General features: G+C 47.5%; 1 long non-coding RNA gene across 2 annotated transcripts in view; it reads left to right on the forward strand.

The window, feature by feature from the left end:
- LOC109384586 (uncharacterized) overlaps positions 1-632 on the forward strand; it is a 3,880-nt gene extending 3,248 nt beyond the window's left edge. For both annotated transcript variants that reach the window (XR_002124433.1, XR_002124432.1), the window contains exon 5: positions 483-632. This is a non-coding gene — a long non-coding RNA (uncharacterized LOC109384586). The remainder of the gene's footprint in view (positions 1-482) is intronic.
- Positions 633-5,320: the final 4,688 nt, after the last annotated feature.

Below are 5,320 nucleotides of genomic sequence, written 5' to 3' on the forward strand. Positions count from 1 at the left end.
TAGGCATCCCAGGTATGATAAAGTTTGAAACACAAAATCATAAATTATAATATAATAAATAATTATAAAAAATAATATAATTTTATTCAATAATGTAATCAAATAAAAAACACTGCAATTTGTCATCGGCCGGTGTTCTTGTCGGCAATCACAGGAGGACACCGCAGGATCGCAGGGAGCAGGTAAGGGACTTCTCTGGGACACTGCAGTGTAATCCTGAGTGAGTCTCGGGATTACCGCTTCTGGCAGTGAAAATTAACCCCGAGCCACACTCGGGGTTACCGCCAGCATAGTTAATGTTGAAAGACAGGGATGCAAGGGGGGTCCTGAAAGCCTGTTTGGGACCCAGGGGCTCTGTTGACTGCCTGGGCTGTCTTGCAGCCCTGAGGCAGCAGAAGCTGCAAGGTCCCAGGTTGGCATGCTGCCTCAAGGCTGCTCAGCAGCTCACTAGTCCCTGCTTCCTTCTGGCTCTCTTCCCACAGCTCCAGTTCAAATTACTAAGAAGGGGAGGAGGATCTGAAGATCCAGCGAAGTACCAGGGTTCCCGGTTAGCCAGAGCCTCTGACCCAGGCCACCTCTAGGCTCCTGGGACATCCAAAGATCTACAACCCTTGGGTCCAACATCCCCCATTGGCCAGGTCAGCTGGGCTGGAGTGGGATCCGGCGGTGTGGGGGTGGGGGTGGGGGTGGGGGGATGACCTGAACCAAAGTGGTCATGGCTGCCCTCAGCAGAGCTATAGGAATGGCAAGTTCCATGGAAATAGTCCTTTGATGTGCTGAGCACCTTGGCTGGCCTGTCCAATACCATCACACTCCGGAATGGACCTTGAGCTCTCCCTCCAGCCCCAGCCTGGGAAGGTCAGGATGTTGTTAATTACATGGGCAGCAGGTCCCATTCCTGAACTGATCTTCATGCCAGGCCTCCCATGGAGACCAGAAGGGCAGTGAATGAGGGAGGGGTCTGCCAGACTGTCTCCCCAGAGGCTGCTCTGTGTCCCACTCAGCCCTGCTTAGTTTGCAAGAACAGGCTCCATCAGAGAAGACCAGGGATCTCCTGCTGAACACAGATAGGCCAGAAGGAAAGCCCCCCAACCCCCACCCCACCACCACCACTGGAGGCATTGTTCTGAGCCCTACAAAAGCCAAGTGACTGACCTGGCAACAGAGTCAAGAAGAAAGAGCCCCGGGCTAGGAATGAGGAGACTGGCTTCTAATCCAAGCACGGCCATTAAGTCACCATGTAACTCAAGGCAGTGACACCCCCTCTTTTCACCACCTGCTTCAATATCCTGGTGGAATGATACAATCAAGCAGATTTGTCAGCACAGACATGGAGACTTTGCCACACCCTTGGCTTCAGTGGAAACTGGCCCATCCAACAGTTCTTATGACCCTTGAACCTGGGGGCTGTAAATGGGGGGGGGCAGGTAGCAGGGTAGGTTGCTCTCGTGAGATTTGGCCTCTGACTGGCCGGGCCTCAGGTGGCCGTAGGTCTTCTCCTCCCCAATAGGCCCTCCATTCGACACCTTCTCAGTCTTGCTTCTCTGGCAGCCTCCTGTACCAAACAAGGATGCCACAGCCCCCTACATTCTTCCTAACAACACAGGTGGAGATCCATTTATTCAGTCATTCAACAGCCTCAATTGGTCCAATGCCACTTGTGCTTGAATTGTTCCCCTCTCAGTTCCTGTTCCTTGACCACCAAATTTTATCCCAGGCCTTGCCCAGGTTTTGCTCTCAGCACTTCCCAGTCTACATGTCCAACCTGTCTCCTAAAGGAGCCATCATCCCTATCATCGTCTTGCCAATGTCCAGATCTGCAGCTGAGAGTCCTGGAAAGCCCTCATCCACATTCCTCTCATCCACTGCGATGGAGGTACCTACGCTACTGGCTTCCAGTCCCTGGGAGGGGGGCGCTGAGCCAAGGTTATGACCCTGCGGAACCCTAAGTTCAGGTCTTACTTCTGATAGAGGCACAATTGTGCTTTTTGCTCTTGTGGGCAGAGGTGGAGGGAGTTGAGCAGCAAAGGATGAAATTTGGAAAACCTGCCAAGGATCCAGTGGCATAAAGCCAAGAGCTGGATTCACACTGTGAGGTACAATGGTGCCAACTCAGCTGCTGTGGACAAGTTTCGCAAGCAACATTCAGAAACGGGGGCACTCAGGCTGGAAAAAGCTGGCCAGCTCCACAAATCTGACACTTAGATTGAACCCCAAAAGATAACAGGACCTGGGGTGTGGAGAGAGAATGAGAGGAAGACAGATAGGTGGAGCAACTATGTAAAGCAGTGGGTCTCAAACCCAGTTGTGCTTTAAAATTACCTTGGGATAAACCTGAGCTCATTCTAAAGATAATATAAAGATACTCAGACCCCACTCCCAAGAAATTCAGATTCGATTGGTCTGGGGTGAGGACCAGGCACTGTATTCTTAAAATTTTTCATTTGTACTCTGTGATTTATTAACAATTAATTATGTGCCATGCTATGGGAAATTATCTTTAATTTGTAATAATCTGTGACATAGTTTAAGGGATTACACAGTAGTAGTTTGGAGGGCAGCCCTTTCTGTTGGAATCCTGGCTCCCACTCACTGGCCATCTGACCAGGAACAATGTCCTGAACTTGCAAGTTTCTTGGCTTTCTCATCTGTAGCATGGTGACAATGGCAGTACCTACATGCCCTGGGGCTGCTTTGTGGCTGACGTTAGGTAATGCCTTAACACACTGGGCACTGGTCATGTTCATTGGTTCCAGATGATTCTCATGTGCAGCCAGGGCTGACAATCCCTATCATAAAGTGAAGGACAAAATGAGTTGTTTGGGGGGCTATCCTGGAAGTTGGGGAGGGAGGAGAAGCTGAAAAGGTTGGGCTATATGATGCAATGGAATGGTCTAATGACAGGGTGAAATGTTGGGGTTCCATCCTATTAAGCACAACAGGATCTCAGGTTTGGAGTCTGAGGCTGAGGAGTGACATGATGAATGTGAGACCTCAGGAATCTGGGGGTTGTGTAGCCTTGATGGGAAGGAGGGAGATGGAGCCAAGAGAACAGTCTAGGATCAAAGCAGGCAGCGGAAATTCAAGAGGGGATGAGTGTGAGGTGAAGCGCAAAGGAAGAATCAACAGGATTTAGGGCCTTGTTGGACAAAAGAGCTTAGAGGGATTGAGGGAAGAAAAATAAACTTAAGCTTTCAAGTCTAGTGGGACTAAGGCAACAACCCCTGGGTTGGATAGGATTATATTTAACTCTGAGTATCAGACAATGCAAATCAATAATGGCTTAAACAAAATAGAAGTGTATTTCTCTACCATTTGAAAGCCCAGAGGTATAAAGTTCAAAGCTGGGAAGGCAGCTCTCTCCATGCCAGAGCCCTTGGAGAATCAGGCTCCTGACAGCTCACTCATCTGCCATTCTCATGGTCTTTATTCTCATGGTACTGGCTGGTGGCCATTGGGTTTCAGCATCCATACAGAGAAAGGAATAAAAAACTGGCAAAAGGCAAGGTCCACAGTCTCTTGAAGGTGATTCCTTGTAGCTGTCACTTATATTCCATTGCCCAAAAATTGGTCTCATGGCCACACCTACTTGCAAGGAAGCTAAGGAGTGTTGCCTTTATTTTCTAAGTGGCCTCGCACCCGGCTAAAAATTCTATGATACCCTTATGGTAGAAGTGGATTCTGTTTCTATAAAAGAAGAGGAATTTGGATACTGGAGGAAAGCTAACAGTCTCTACCATTGCCTCATTTCCTTCAATGGCGAAGTTGAAACATGGAGTCAATTTGGGAAAACATTTCATTTTGAATATGTTGTATTTGAAAGGAGATAGTAGGATACAGACTTATGGGCTGTGGTAGGTAGAATTCTAAGATGTTCCGAGACATCTGCCCCCTCTGGTGTACACTCCCTATACATATACCCCTCCCCATGGATGGGACTTGTGAATATGATGGGAGCTTTCAAGAGAAAATTGAGAGTGTCAGTGGCAAACTGTGGGAAGTTAATGAGGAAGTGGCTGATGAGAAAAGGGAGGCAGCCGTGAACATTGAAAAGCCTTCGCACAGCACACAAAGTCCTCCGTGAGCTAGCCACTGTCTCCCTCTCCAGGCTATTCTACCCGTCTCTTCCTTTTACATTGTTTCAGAGGATAACTCTTACTTAGGCTTCTGATTCGAGAAACTAATTAAAACAACAACAACAACAACACTGGCAAAAGCATGAATTTGAGGAAGACGAGAAGGTGAGTTTGAGTGTGAGGTGTCTGTGAGAATACCAAGTGGAGAAATCCAGAAATAGGTGGAACATTCAGAGAGATGGGAAAAGACCGAGGCTGATGGCCTTGAAGGATCACTTCCCTCTCTTTATTTATTATTATTATTATTATTATTATTATTATTATTATTATTGTAAATTAGAAGTTTGTTGACTCAGCAGGCCTGAACCAGCTCATGGGAAGAATGGGCTTGTCCCAGCACTGAGCTTGAGGTGCCCCTTCCTTGACCAGGGAGCTGCCGCTGTCATGGGTTGCAGGGATGTGTCTGCCCTCCCCATCTCTATAAATAAGTAGAGTTGAGAGCACAGAGTCCCTCTCCACCAAATGGTTCCAGTTTCATCTTTAGATGTCGCCATTAATATCTGTGAAACAGACTCTAGGAAAAAGACTAAAAAAGCGATCTTTATTTAGCCTGGAGAAGAGAGGGAGGGAGGGCTGTGATGTTGCTAGGAATAAACTGCTGCTTTTATCTTTTGGTCCTCAAGGAGGCCAGAGGAGGTAGGCTTGGGATGCAGTTACAGAATTGATTCAGGAGGGGGTGGGAAATGGAGATGTCTGCCTCCCTCCACCCCCAACAGCCAAGGGACACTTGACAGTGTCTGGAGACATTTTTGGTTATCATAATGGGCAGGGGGCTGGAGCACAGTGCTACTGGCATCTAATGGGCAGAAGCCAGGGATGCTGCCCAACATCCAACAATACACAGGACCGGCCCCTCCCCCACAACCAAAAAACTGTCTGGCCCCAAATGTCAATAGTGCCCAGGTTGAGAAACTCTGAATTAGAGAAATTTTAGTTACTAAATTTCTTTTGAAGCAAAGAAGAAATAGTCACTTAGTCTACCTTAAAGGATATTTTTTTTGCTTGTTTGTTTAAGGATATACTGGGGGTGCCCCAAAATGTATACAGGTGGACACTTTAGTCAACGTTGCTCAAGTAGTGGTTCACCGTAATCAGAAGTGTCTGGACACTGATGGTAACCACTTTGAGCACCTTTTGTAATTGCAGAAGTCAAATGTGACTTGTATTTATCTTTTGTTATCGGT

Source organism: Hipposideros armiger, unplaced genomic scaffold (assembly GCF_001890085.2).
Source record: "Hipposideros armiger isolate ML-2016 unplaced genomic scaffold, ASM189008v1 scaffold_97, whole genome shotgun sequence".
NCBI classification, from domain to species: Eukaryota; Metazoa; Chordata; class Mammalia; order Chiroptera; family Hipposideridae; genus Hipposideros; species Hipposideros armiger.